Source organism: Rhodnius prolixus, unplaced genomic scaffold, assembly GCF_049639745.1.
Source record: "Rhodnius prolixus isolate KJV_2025 unplaced genomic scaffold, Rpr scaffold_5, whole genome shotgun sequence".
NCBI classification, from domain to species: Eukaryota; Metazoa; Arthropoda; class Insecta; order Hemiptera; family Reduviidae; genus Rhodnius; species Rhodnius prolixus.
The window spans coordinates 12,934,785-12,950,278 of record NW_027411624.1 but is presented as its reverse complement, the minus strand read 5'-3'; the positions used below and the strand labels follow the sequence as shown (position 1 = coordinate 12,950,278).

Below are 15,494 nucleotides of genomic sequence, written 5' to 3'. Positions count from 1 at the left end.
GATAACTGCGATAACTAGCTGTGCGAATCCATTACGATTCATTTTGTACTGCCTTAACCTATTAAGGATTTCCACGCGGAGGTCCCAGGTTCCAATCCACCTGCTGGCCCTTAGATTTTCTCTTTCTAGAAGCTTCTTGCAGCTCTCTGTCCAGTGATAGTGTTGTTTGTAACGAGAAGATACTATCCAGAGTCCGGCAGTGCACTGAAAAAAAGCTCGGGGCGCCAATAATCTCAGATGCTGACGTGCCTTAAATCATAAAAATAAGAAATAACAATTGTTTATGGATGAAAGTAATTCTAGAATTCTAATGTGATCCTTTATTATATATTTTCTTATTTACTAAAAGGACGTTTACTTTCACTAGGACAACTCTAATAAATGGTATGACAAGAGACACAATAAATATAATAAATAAAAATAGCAATACTGAAAGTAAACTGTTAATATCCCTTTCAGGAGAGTACATCTGCTGGATGGACACTAATACGATTTCCATTATCATCCTGGAGTCAGTCGAAAGCCAGCTATTTCCTCTTCCACCCTTGTCCATCTTCCTATTGTATGGCAGTGCCAGCAGTACTTTTATTCCCAGACAGTTCCATCACAAAGAGGATTATGGAGGCCAAACGAATACACACAGTTTGTGTGAGTGAATAGGATACGAGAGAGGCTGTGTAACACTGAAATGTGCGGCTACAGCGCGGTTGAAAAATTGTTTATTGGAAAGCTGAATGACAAATTACATTCAATAATCGATCAAACCAGATTCCAGATTATCCCCCGTTTAAAAACTGGCTGGCTATAACAGATGAAGTGAGTGGGGTTAAATATATTTGTTTCATACCCTGTAACTTCCATTTCTGTAAAAGCTTCTTTGGATTTCAAACGGGTGTTATTATTCACTTATTTTGTAAACATTGCAGTCTATTATGAATCCATGAATCAGAAATAAGTTGTAATCTTGTTTGTTTGCAAATAGGATTAATGAGCAGAGAAGGGAGGAAAAAAATTAATGTGTGGCTGTGCTATGGACACGACCGCGTGTTGTACGTGAATACGTTTACGTAACGGGTTATATTTTTTTATATAAAATATTTTTATTTATGTATTTAGGATGAAATCAAGGAAACAAATCGACGATCGAACACAATCTTTGCCTATACAGTCCGTTGTCGATATAGAAGCGATTTCATCATTCACTTCCATAATTTCAACCGCCCCAGCTACAGATGTACTGACACCGTCGTTGATCCGCTCGGCCGCATTCATTCTTTTACGTTCCCGGCACAGCTTGACTCGGTCATATGGTGTTTTATTATTACCATTCGATTGTTCTTGAAAAGCCCTTTCCAACCTTATATGATCTCTGTATTTGGTTTTGGCTTTTTGACGCGTATAGGGCGACATTATATATTTTTGATATTTTTTTATTCTAACACCTTATTATATTCACTGTCACTATTTTACACTAATGTTTTATATACAATCGGCAGATTGTGACGACAGCTGACGATTAAAACTTAAACGAACATCGTAGCTTCTCCGAGTCAAAAGTTATACTAATTGCAAATCTCGATACTCAGCAAAATGATCTCAAAATGGCGGCGCTTCCCCCTCCAACGCGCGCGATGCGTCACAGTCCTCGCTTATCGTAATGAATTCTTTGATCCTTTAGCTATCCAGTGGTCTAATTTAATTTTGGATGTACACGATAGATTCGAAACTATAATGCCAAACTGTATCCCCCGATTTTGTTATCATTAGGTTTTTTGGATTGCCACCATATGATTCAAATTTAAAGACGTATTCACGTCAAAAAAGAAATACATTTTTCAATTAAACAATTTGATTCGTTTTTTTGGGAAAAAAATGCATGAAAAATCCATTTAAAAAGAGTACACCAAAAATAATGCAATTTAAGCATTAGAAATGGATTCCTTTGCCTACTTCTGATTGAATTTCTCAAATGATAATTGTTTACAGATTCCCTTTAAATGTTCCTCGATCTTAATCATAAGATTCCCTACAAACATAATAAATTACTGTATCGATTCATAACAACTCAGTTTTTTCTGTACCTACCTGCAAGGAGGCTGAAGATTTGTATCAGTCAGTTCCGTGTATTCTGCCCTATCAACACTTCTTTCCGCAATCACTTCATAACTTCCATCAATTCCCTTACCCTACAATAACTGCCAAACTTTTATTTTGCCAATAAAAACGATGGTACTGATATAAGGCATCTGTCCCAAGTATATCGTTATTTGCTTAAGATTAAGATCATTTACACTGTGTTTTAAAGGTGTTATTAGATTTTTAAAGGAATCAAATTCATTTACTTAGTGTCCCACATTCTATAAAACTTTGTAATATAATTTGCACTTATTGTAGAAGTAACGGATCACTTTTAGATTCACTTGAGTCTTTAATTTTAGTTTTTTTTTTTTTAACAAAGTTAGATTCTTATGTCTGGAATGGAGGCACCTTTATAGATTATATCATCTTTCATATTTGCATAGCACTTAAAGTGAAGATCATGAAGTAGAAAATGAAATAACGTATCCTTATTTTGGTTACAATATGTACAAACATTATCAACATCAAAAACTTAAGTTTCTTTCGCTTTATTTAATGCAATTTAGTCTAAAATTAGAATGACAATCTTAACTGGCAGCTAAGTTTAATTGTGTCAATATGAAAATTACATTGGAATTTATAATTTTTTTGAATGTCTTTAAAGATTAAATAATTTTTAAAAGCCCTAATTGAATTATCAAATTGTTTTACAACTGATTCTGCGCCTAAGTTAAATATCAAATTTGGACTTTACGGTCGAACATACACAGCTACAGACATAATAATCTTCACAGCAGCAAATCACTCTTATCAATCCGCCCTAATTTTGTGGAAGTACACGATCAAATGCTGTCTATGACCACTTAAAGCTTAGGTTAGCCTACATACCAAAAAGGGAAATACACTGTTTTTTTTTGGCGTTCCAGGACTCTTGCGTCTAGAACGTGGGAACATATCGTCTTCAGCTGCAGATACCTTGAGAAGGAGAGAAGCTACATGATAAAAGAAGCAGGGATGGCCAGACTTCAGACAGCAACATCGATCCAAGACATTTGATGGAACCACTTTGTTCGAGTTTCGTTAATGAAATACAAAATTTACAATTTAACAGTAAAAGGTATTACTTAGCTAAAAATCATTCTTGCAATATTTAATACTATTAATTGTCGCTTTACATAATTAGTGTAATTAGAGGATCAATATAATAATCATTAATTCTATTAGTTATATTACTCTAAATTGTTGAGCTAGATCTACTGTGAATAAACCAGCTTTTACAAATTCTAAAGAGGTAAAATAATATTTAGTAAAATAACGGGGAATATTCAGTAACAATTTAGAACCTGTTATCAAATCATGAATCATCAATGCAGGTTTACTATGCAAAAGGAGACTGATTGAGATAGCAGTGCATTATTCTATTTCCACATGTCCATCATTGGACTATATTCTATATTGATGGCACAATATTTAGCCCCAGAATTCTGGCTTTTATCTGCTAAATTCACTTCCATAATATACTGTGTTCTCCCGGGTCATCTCGTTCTATAAACCCTCTTCATCCAACACTATAACAAAATATTTCCATTTTCACCTCTTTTTTTAATTGGTGTCAAATTGATTAATTAGAATCATGATGGTGAGCTTAACCAAAATTGACGCTTTTAAAAACAGATGAAAACGGCTCATCGATTTGGTTTACCAAATAACTTTGGGAATTTATTTATTTATTTAGGCCAACTTGGGCTAGCATTCGCCCTCAGTCAGCTTGGTTACTAAATCATTTAGTTAGCCATCATTGTCTGCCTGTCCAATGGCTGGTTCGTAGACACGACTTTCTGGTCCAGAGATAGAAGTAAACATTGTACATAGGCCTCTGTTCATTGCGGATCACTCGCCTCCAGCTGGTAATAGTCCATCTCACGACACTCATTTACTGCACATCCTGATCTACGAGGTTCGTTTGAAAAGTCCGTGCAAAAATAAAAACTACTTAATTTTTTGGGGTAAACCTTTTTTATTTTTCAACATAGTCTCCTTTTAGGCTTATACACTTCGTCCAACGCTGCTCTAGTTTGTTGATCCCTTCCGAATAATAGGATTTGTCCAAGTCTGAAAAATAGCCATTCGTTTCTGCAATCACCTCCTCGTTTGAATAAAATCTTTTTCCCGCTAGCCATTTCTTCATATTAGGGAACAAATAGTAGTCCGAGGGAGCCAAGTCTGGAGAATAGGGGGAATGTGAAACGAGTTGGAACCCTATTTCCATTAATTTTGCGACCACAACTGCTGAGGTGTGAGCTGGTGCGTTGTCGTGATGGAAAAGGACTTTTTGTGGGCCAATCGTGGGCGTTTTTCTTGCAGCTCGGTTTTCAAACGGTCCAATAACGATGAATAATATGCACCAGTAATAGTTTTACCCTTTTCCAGATAGTCGATGAGGATTATTCCTTGCGAATCCCAAAAGACAGTCGCCATAATCTTGCGGCCGAAGGAACGGTCTTCGCCTTTTTTGGCGCAGATTCCCTCATGGTAACCCATTGTTTAGATTGTTCTTTGGTCTCAGGAGTGTAGTGATGTATCCATGTTTCATCCACAGTGACGAAACGACGCTTTAAGTCCTGCGGATTCTTCTGGAACAGCTGCAAACCGTCCTTGCAACACTTCACACGATTTGAAAATCACTCGACTTCCTCGATTCAAACGAATGCCAAACACAAAGAAATAGACCGATCTGGCTGAAACTTAGTGTGTGTTCTTCCAAGAGATGCTACTAACTAAACATAACCTCGATACGCGCCAGTAGTGCTATCTCTCTGACTTTGCACGGACTTTTCAAACGACCCTCGTATAGTTCAAAACAATTCCTTGCAATAAGCTACCAATAATTATTTAACATTGCTACCATAATCATTGATAATGCGAACTCTGTACTGATTTGCATACGAATTTTCAACGTAGTACTTCCTGATAAAGAGCTCGTGTCATTGACCGGAATTCTAGTTTCTTTTTTTATGTAACTTCCGCTATCTCTAACCTAAAATAGATAAAGCTATTGACGACATGTTTGCATTTATATGAGCTAGAATTTGTAGCCTGAAACATTCAGGAATCCGGAAGTGCAAGTGATTTATGTATGTCTGTGTGCGAAAAGGTGAACATTGATATCGTTGCAATCGAATACTTTCATTTTTTTAAAAAAATAATTTTACAAACTGAATGTAACACAAGATGCGGGTAGGCTATGTAAGAAGTTAGTTTAATCAGAGATAGTGACTGGCCATGGTATTGTATTAACATAAGTGAAAGTTATGGGTTTTTATGGTAAGGAAGAATGTCAGTGATGTAAATAGTGAAGAATAATGGGTGAAGAATATTACACTGAGGCGCCACGGTAGCCGAGTGGTTAGAGGCAAGGCCCACAAAGCTTAAAGATGTATTGTTGGTTAGTGGGTTCATTCCGCTAGTCTAGGGTCTTGGATTTTATTTAATGGTTAAAATGAGAAATCTATAGTATAGTATATTGGCTAATCGCCTCCGTCCACGGAGGTAGTTGGACGTAAAGCCCGCCTGAAAATAGTAATATGTATTACACTATAGAACACTTGAATAGAACATTTGTTTTCCTCGATTGATGCGAAAATTTTCTTTGATAAGAAAATTTGGAAGTATTGATAAGGGTAAAATTTTAAGGAAGAATTTGATTAGAGTTTTGATAGCAAAGAACGGTGGCCAAAATTTCTAAATACCTTAATTCACAGTTATACAAAAAATTTTGTGATCTCCCAATGTATCGAGTTTCCTTATAAATATCTAAATTCGACTGTTACTATCGTTAGATTCCCTCTTTAAATTTGAGTTTTGAATTTGGATCATTTTTTTTACTGTAAGGTGGACGCTGAATTTACTTATCTAATTAGAATTCATAGTTTACATATTAATTATTTTATTTTTTAATTTATTTGTTAAGTTCGCCAGAAAAAAAAAAAAAAAATTGTTAAGTTACACCAGCTATAAGTAACAATGACAATAACTGACACCACAACAAACTCACTAATTGAGGGAAGAAGTTATCCAGTGATAACACTCCCTAAGTCGTCTCCAGGAATAGCTACTCTCTTCAGAAGAGAGAAAATCGCGAGGCCACTGTCGTTTTAATCGCCTAAGAGGATGATCTGGATGGTGATGAGATGATAAATGGCGGACAAGAGGATTGGAATGAGAATGCAAGTTCTGATGAAAACTTTTGTAGCGAGTTCGTACAACCAGGACCTACAAACGTAATTTCCAGGTCTGTGTGGATAAGTTAGATTTGAAACGTAAAATGAAGCCGTTATCGATAGTGCGGAGAATTTTAGACTGAAGAGATTGAAGCGCTTCGTTGAACCCCACAGTTCAATACCGTACGTCCAGGCGGGTTTTAGTATAGAATTGTAAATAAGTCGTTTGTTATTAAGTGAAAGTTTTGAACGTTGGTCTGTTAGTCTTTTAAGTAGTCGATAACGCCTGTTAACTTCAGTTCGTTTAAGTCGTGTGTGCGGGTTCCAAGGCCAGTCTTTTGGTCTAAATACAGCCCCAAGATAATGGGACAACATTGGCAGGAGGAATTGGAATTGAGTCATAGAAGATCGGAGGAAGAGTGATACGGCGGAGAGCAAAAGTAATATTTTGAGATTTGGTTTCATTTAACCTGATTTTCCATTTTCTTGAACCATTCCTCAAGAGAAAAGAGATGAGTTTTGAAGGTTTCTGTGTGAAGTTACCGGATCAATGTGAGGAGAAAATGTAGCGGTATCATTTGCATAAGTTAGAAGGACAGTTTCAGGATGGATTGGTAGGTCTGCTGTGTATATAACATATAGGATAGGTCCTAAGTTGCTTCCTTGAGGAACACCCGCTTCATTACGATGTTTAGCTGAATACAATGTTCCGATTTGAATTTGAAAATAACGATCTGACAAATACGACTTCAAGATGAGGAAGTGAGTGAACGGAACAATGCTCTTGAGTTTCCAGAGTAAGCCCGGGTGCCACACCCGATCGAAGGCTTGCTTCACTTCGAGGAAGACACCCGAGCAACACTCGCATATTAATTCAAATTTAATAATAATAAAAAACATTAGATTCAGCAATTTTATTGTACATTTAACAACAAAATGAATGAGAATTTTACTCTTATCAAACTAACCCGAATTTATTAGTTAGATTTAATAGCGTACGATTCCCGGGGGTATATACGTACACCCGAATTAAGAGGGTGTCTTGGTGGGAGTGAGAGAGGGAGAATTAGTAGGAGCAAGAGAGTAGGAGAGAGAGGAGAGAGGAAGCAAAGCAGACGGGGGACAGTAGTGACATCTGTGCGCTTCAATTGTGAAAGGGAATTGGGGGGCCCGGAGAGGTGGCCTGGAGTAATTCTGGGAGCGAAAGCGTGACGTTGTCATAGCAACTGTTGCAGTGGGTATCTCAAAGCAGACAGATTATATTGTCTAGCTCATTGTCTCCCAGCCACACGGCTGCAGCATCCAGAATGGCCAGCTTCAGTTATTGAATTTTAAAAGTAATTCGCAAATTAGGTGTAGCAGTGGCTGTAACAGCTTTGGAGAGTATCTGCAGTTATATAACCGTAGGTTTCGTAGCAGTAGCTGCAAAAATCTTTAATTCTTTAGTTGTTACTCTAGCATGGAAGCTGGCTTCTTCTATGACTGTTAATATTCGCTTCCGGCGCCACGGTAGCCAAGCGGTTAGAGGCGAGACCTGTAAAGCTAATATGTATTGTGGTACTGGGTTCTATCCCCGGTCTCTAGGCCTTGGATTTTATTTAATGGTTAATAAAAGAAATTTACAGTAAAGTACGTTTGCTAGTCGCCTCCGTCCACGACACCTAGTTAGACGTTAAGCTCCGCCTGAAAAAATAGGCGATTACTTACTACTTTTTTATGCGTACATTCTGAGAGTTCAGTACATGGTAATTCCTTCTAGATTTTCACCTAGTCGTTTATGTTTTGTAGATATGTTAGTTTTGAGCTATTCTACGCTTGTAATCCTAAATACCATATTCAGTTGTGATGAGACGTACTAGTTTATATTTTCCGTCTGTATATTTGACTGCTGTTATCTGTTTGCACCGGATTCTGGAATAGAAAGGATGATAATAGTCTGTTCTAGGCTGAGAGGAATTGGTAGTTGGACGTAAAGCCCACCTGGAAAAATGGACAATTACTTTACTTTACTTTAATATTCGCTTCTTATATGATCATGTAAAATTATTCGGCTACATTGTTCTTACTTGACACTCCTCGTAGTTCGAGGTACACGGTACAAGGGAGTATCTCCCTATTAACTGACATTTAGATGCAGAATAGTGAGATCTTTCTGTCTGCGTGTCTTCCTAAATTGCAGTCCAATATAAGAAATTCTTTCGACAAATGGAGTCCACTAAAAACTGCAAAAGGTCCTGTACTGCACATTTTCGTAGCCAATCTTTTGGAGAAATTTTCGGCTCTGATTTTCACTGATTGTTATTCACTGATTTTTTGCTTCAAAATTATGGGCATCCAAGACTATCAGTTTTACTACTCAGCTCATACCATAACTTGAGTTCAATATTTTGCTGAATTATGCTAGTCTAACAATTGCTTTTTTTTAACAAGGATGCTCCCAAAAATGTTTTCTTCTACATTTTCTCTGGACAAGCAATCAGCTTTTCCGTCTTTGCGTTCAATCTGCGTGTTCGCAACAAATCAGAGAGCGAAGGAATGTCATTTTTTTTTTTGCCAAGTACATGCGTTTGCGATTATTTACGGAGTTCTTGCAAAAGCTGATGGTAGACCAGCTTTAGGGGGCGGGATTAGAAGAGATTAAGTAATAGGATGAAAAAAATAACTGCTAGTTTCAGACATGATATATTTTTATTATGCCGAGCTTTCGACCTAGAGACTAGGTCATCTTCAGGACTATGGATCATATTTACAGTGTGTTAACAATTATATTACCAATTAATTATATTACAATGAATATGTATAATGTAACGAAAGTGCACAAAAATATTTACCTAATTTACAATATACTGTTTTACATCATTAGAGGGTTGGTGTATCTTCTTCTTGTCTGTTCATGGACTGAGTGTGATCGGTCTGCTGTGTGTGATGTGTGTTTGGTTGTAAGGAAGTCAGTGTTGCCACTTTTCAAGTATTTTGTAGTAGGTTAGCGTATACGAGGTCTGTAAATTAAGTAATGAGACCGATTTTTTTAAATTTTTTTTCTTCAAAAAGAATTACAATTCTATATTGTTACCATCAAAATAACTTGCTTCTGAAGCCACACAGCGCTGGAGACGTTTCTTCCACTCCTTATAGCAGTGCTCGAACTCTGATACTGGAATAGCCTTCAGCTGGTCGGTTACAGCCTTTTGAATGTTTTCGACTGTCCCAAAATGAGTTCCTTTGAGGTGATTTTTCAACTTCGGGAAGAGATAAAAGTCACAAGGACTCAAGTCAGGCGAATAAGGAGGCTGAGGAGCCACAGGAATGTTTTTACTGGCCAAAAACTCGTTTATTGAAATTGCTGTGTGACAAGGAGCATTATCGTGATGTTCTTGATGTTTGGCCTCACACGAATGACCCTTTTTCGAAGTTTTTCAAGAACATCTCGGTAAAAGTGTTGATTGACCGTTCGGCCTTGAGGTAGGAACTCTTTGTGGACGATTCCGTGGATATCGAAAAAACAAATCAGCATGCAATTGATCTTCGACTTCGCCATCCTTGCTTTTTTGGGCCTTGGAGAGGTTGAAGTGTGCCACTACATGCTCTGGCGCTTGGTTTCTGGGTCGTACTCTCAAACACCCAAGACTCGTCACCAGTAATGTCACGTTCCAGAGAATGGGGGTCATTCTCAATTGAATCCAAAAAGTCAAGGCACCTTTCCTTCCTGATGTTCGTATGTTGTTTAAATTGTTGGTATCAGTTTTGAAATTTAGACTGTTTTCTATCTTAGATATGTATATCTATTTCTAGCACATTCCTTTTCTGTGTGTTGGTTTCTGATTTAAGTATCTTTGTGTTTGGGAAATCGAAAGTGTGATGATTTTCTGTGCTACGTAAGAGTTTAGGTAAGTTTATAGTGTCTGAACATTAGTTCATTAGGCAAATATGTCTCTACAGGTCGTTGATAGTCGCAGATTTGTTATATTTTTTTTGCCAGATTCTTTTCTAAGACGAAAGGTTCAAACTAAGACGAAATTCTTCTTTTAAATTATTATTTAACTTGAATATAAAAGTTAGAATTTTCTTAATCTTTAAACAAGAAAATAGAAAAGTTTATTTCTTTCACAATTCGAAAGAAAATGAAAAGCCCCCAAAACATTGAAATCTGAACACAAGGAAGTAAGTTTCATGACGTGCAAAGTACGATACCGTTGTGTACTTAATCAGAAATATTACTTAAAATTCGTTTCTGTTGATCAATAAATTAAAGGATAACGAAAACTAAGCGCCTAACATTTGACTAGAAACTTCAATGGTTCAGATAGAGCCACTATCGCAAATAATATTTCCTTTCTTTTTATTATTAAAGCTTTTAAATTGGCTTTAAATTAATTTTAGCCTTTTTATTTTATGTGCGCGAGTGTGTGAGTTTTAGGTGCGTGCAGCTGGCTGGGCTGGCCGCCTCCCCAAGAACATAGTCTGTGCGCTAATTGGGCAGAATTATGGGACGCCCACCTTTTAACACCTGATCCCACACGTATATTTCTGGGATATTTATTTTATTACTACTTTGTTATATCCCCGCCAACTTGACCCGTAATAACTTATATAAGTAAATTGTTTGTTTGCTTTTTCTTAAAAAACTTTTTGATATTTATTACGAAAGGTTAAATTTATGGTTAAAACAAAAGTATTAATAATATGCTATATACATAAGTATTTTTTTACTTAAGTATCAACTATTTTAGTCTTATTTATTTATATTGCAAGGAAAGAAAAGAGATATCTAGAATCGGCTACAAAAATTGGTTTTTAATCTGTTCCAACCTGTTTATCCATGGTTCTTCGTTGGCCCGGAGCCCTGTTTTGTGGTTCCGAAGAGTGTGAAGACTGCGGCCATTAACTTATGGGAGCAGAGTAGAGCTCAGAGCTCACTGGGCAGGGACAGGCGAAGGAGTTCATCAGAGGCTATTCGCCAAGGCTGACTGCAGATTTAATCCGTCAAGGTCTTGTGGTTATCAGGATAATTGTACGATAGGCCTATTAACTGGCCACTGCAGACTCAGAAAATACATGCATCGCATGGGCCTGGTAGATGATAGCCTCTGTAGGTTCTGTCAGGAGGAGGAGAAAACAGCACTGCACGTGTTGTGTCAGTGTGAGGGGCTTGTATGGCTAAGGATGTTACTTCTCGGGGAGGAATAACCAAGGCCTGTGGAGCTTTACCCAAGAGTCGCTATCCAGATTAAGAGTCTGATTAAAAGGACAGGTCTGGAGGGTGAACTCTAAAGCCGGGGAGCCACAATAGATCCAAAGGGGTCGCAGTGGCGTAGGCCTTGAGGCCGCCCTAGTCTAATCTAATCTAATCTTATCCATGGTTCTAGGAGTTTTCTAATTGATTAAAAGTTATTATCCCATATTTCCTTAATTTGGATTTAATGATTCTCTTACCGTGCATATGAGGGGGTGTTTGAAGCTGTTCTGGCTAAGATGTCACCAATCAGCGATTACCACTTTTCGTTACACTATTTTTTTTTTAGACAGGAAATTTAAGAGATGGCAGATGAAAGGTTTGGAGAAGCATTTGAAAGACAAGTATGAATGCTTTATACCAGTTATGAGCAAACGTTCTTTCGGAGCTGGCCAAAAACTAAATGGAAACATTTTGACGGGCTATAATATTTTTTTTTTTTATTTAAAGATTTTTTTATATCAAAATTGAACTAATGCGATGTATGAAGCTGCGAGTATTTTGATAAATAGTTCGTCATAATTTGGTTCAAATTGGGGACATAGTTATTCTTAAGAGTGAACTGAGGTTGTTCATTCTTCAGTCTATTTCTGAACACCGCTTTTTCTAAGTTTCATTATTGAGAAAAAGCTGCTCACAGATATTTGAAGTGTAATTGTTATTTTTTAATTATTATTATAAATTATGTGACGGGCCGAATTGCGGGTCCGAAGATGGCCCGCATGCTGTAATTGGCCCCATCACTGATCTAGGACTGGTAAGATTTAAAAGAAGGGAGACACGAAAATTTTCTTTTCCCCCCATTAGGGTGCTATTAACAGTTTTAGTGGGTAAAGACACTCTAGGGTGTCTCATCCTGGGTGGTTAGTCTCTGAGAGCAAGAATTGTAAAAACGGTGTGCCACTATTTATCAGCAGTGAAAGAGCTTCAGAGAGGATCGTGAAGAAACAGCTACATATTCAAAACAGTTGAAGTCTTTAATTGTAGAATAATTTAGGCTTAAAAATTATTACTGAATTCTAATACCCACTTCTCTCTGGTTATTTACAAAAAAAAGTAATGGTCAATGAATACAAATAAGTTAAATCTAAAAATTAAGTTTTATTTTTAGAAGCTTAAAAATGAATAGTAACGCAAGGCTATTGCCTTTTCCAGCATCTAATCACTTTAGAAGATTATTAAAATAGCTATTCTAACCGCTCCATCTTATCCCTTCATTTTAGGACTTAATTTATAACTTTTTGGAATGATTCTAGTAAAATCATTAGCGGGCCAAGTTATAAATATTAGTCTATGTAGTACTTGGATAAAGTTGGTGCTGAATTTAACGAAAGAGGGTTGTAGATGAGGAATGGTAAGGTGGTTAAGGTCAATCGATAGCCTCATTAAGTTACCTGTAGACTGTAAATGGTGGTTTGGTAAAACGGATTCGAGGAGCATATTTGTGGTCTGGCCGTCTTTTTTTGCGCATTAGAACTGGTTCATTATCAAAGAAATACTTCCAAGCTCATTCATTCTTCTTTCTAATGAATAAATTAACTTGAGGTAAAGGAAAAAAAAAAAGAAGTAAAGGAAAGGAAAAAGAACGCAGGAGCCCCCAGAATGGCGGCAGAGCTGAAGAACCAGGATACGAGAAAAGGAGAGAATAAATAAAGGAAACGAGCTAGACGCAGTATTGCCCATAATTTTCACATGCCCTCTCTCGAGGAAAAAGTTCCTTTATAATTCCTAATTGAGCGCTTTTCTCCATTCCCGTGGAGCCATTTCTCTTGTAATATGTCTTCGCAGGGGCTCCTATTTTCTCTTCTTTCATACTAAACCCCACTCCTTAAAAAAAATACTTAATCTTACTGTTTCCTATTCTGCAGACTTTGGTTTCGCACGATCATTTTAAGGAAAAAAGAGAGGATGTAGAAGGATCTATTTCTTTAAGGAAGTTAAAAAATATCCCATCTTAACCATAAAACACCATTCCAATGCTGATACCTCCAAACAATGAAACAATTTTACGATACAGTTCGGGACTTCAAAGTTATTTGGTGTAGGAAATGATATACATATCTAAGACAGAAAACAGTCTAAATTTCAAAACTGACACCAACAATTTAAACAACATATACTCCAACTTACTGCAAAATACTTGGACATTTGGCAACACTGACTTCCTTACAACCTAACACAATCACACACAGTCCATGAACAGACAAGACAGAAGACACACCAATCCTCTAATGATGTAAAACAGTGTATTGTAAATTAGGTGAATATTTTTGTAAATTTTCGTTACATTATACATATTCATTGTAATATAATTAATTGGTAATATAATTGTTAACACACTGTACAGCCCTGAAGATGACCTAGTACCTGGGTCGAAAGCTCGGAATAATAACGTTTATAATGACTGAAACTGGCATTAATTTTTCATCCTATCGAAATTATGATCCAGTCACAATAATGAACAGTAATTAATTAATGGAACTATTGGAATTAACGGACAAACTCTAGCACTTCAACACAATAAAACTTTTAAACATTAAAACAACTTACACAACCTATGGAAACCCGGTTACTTAAGGGGGTAACCACAATAGTTATCTTTTAGATTCATTAGATTTAACTTTATTAAGCCCATTTCTTTTCCATCTACTGTTGCATATTTGGCTTATTAATTCTGATCTCAACAATTCACTGTTGCATTGACAGCAAATCCTGAAATGAATATTGTGGCCTCACTGGAGATATGTTTATTCGTAGATTAATCTTCTGTAGAAGTAGATATGAAATAGCAATAAATTAAAATTACTACTTTTACGAGGACATTGACGCAGATTAGATAATTTCAAACGTACGTAGTAAGGTACGTCTGCCTGCAAATGTAACCAACAAAATTATAATATTTTGGTACAAAACAAAAATCAATTGAGGCGTAACCATTATCCATACTGTGGTTTTTTCTCTGCTCCTTGTAAAATGTGAAATTATTAGCTTGCGATACAATAAAAAAAATATTATGATTTTAAAGCAATATCAGGTGACCACTGGTTAACGCCAAATTGCTATAAAAGTTAGCGATATTTTGGGTTATAATAATTGCTTGTAGTTAAAAGTTTAGCCTAGTTAATGATGCCAGTTACATCTTATGAAGAAATCGTATTTACTTCTCATTTATTTCTGGTCTAGTTGAAGTTACTTTTAAGTGCTAAATAATTATCGCATACTTTCTTCCATTTTTTTAAAACATTTTATTCTAGTTTATAACTGTTATTAAATATCTTGGAATAATTGCAGCAGTTCACAACTTAAGAAAAGCAAGAAATTTCAGTATGTCCAACAGTAATTATTAATCAAGTTCTGTTCGCCATGTTTAATGACTTAAGTTGTCCTTCTTTTGTGGAATTGGTTTCCTGTTTCCTTTTTCTTACTGAACGCCATCCGCTGTTGCCGAGAGAATGATATCTGAAGGACCATGATGTAGGGTCGAAACAAGGCTTGTGCTTGAAGAAAAAAGGTATCAACGAAGGAAACAGGAAAAAGAGAAGGGCAGCAAGTATCCTTAGGGTGGCTGGAAACAGTTGAACGCAGCTAGCGAATGTAACCCGCGATAGTGGTGCGAATATTTTGGGGACGGATATTTTTTTGGGGGGGAATTTAACAAGCTAACTTATCCCTTTCAGTGTGGGGTGATAATTTGGACAAGAAAATGTTCCTCAATTCATGTTTCCCTCGATTATCTAAGCTCAAGACAAAAGAAATATGAGGCATGATAGTTGGGTTGACTCCCAGCAGTCATACAGACTGCTTCTTCTAGTCAGAAAAAGGAAGAGGATTGACTTAAAACAGTCTGTATTACGAGACCACCAAACTCTTATGGAAATCATCGTCCAGAAAAGCAATTTATATTGGCCAGGAGTACATCCAGGCAGACTAAAGAATCCTTCTCCAGAGACCTGTTTTCTAAT

At 36.6% G+C, this 15,494-nt stretch overlaps 1 long non-coding RNA gene across 1 annotated transcript in view; it reads left to right on the top strand.

Annotated features, from left to right (window-relative positions):
* LOC141458295 (uncharacterized) overlaps positions 1-15,494 on the top strand; it is a 117,387-nt gene that overhangs the window by 88,645 nt on the left and 13,248 nt on the right. The window contains exon 3 of the long non-coding RNA XR_012460875.1: positions 3,006-3,196. This is a non-coding gene — a long non-coding RNA (uncharacterized lncRNA). The remainder of the gene's footprint in view (positions 1-3,005; positions 3,197-15,494) is intronic.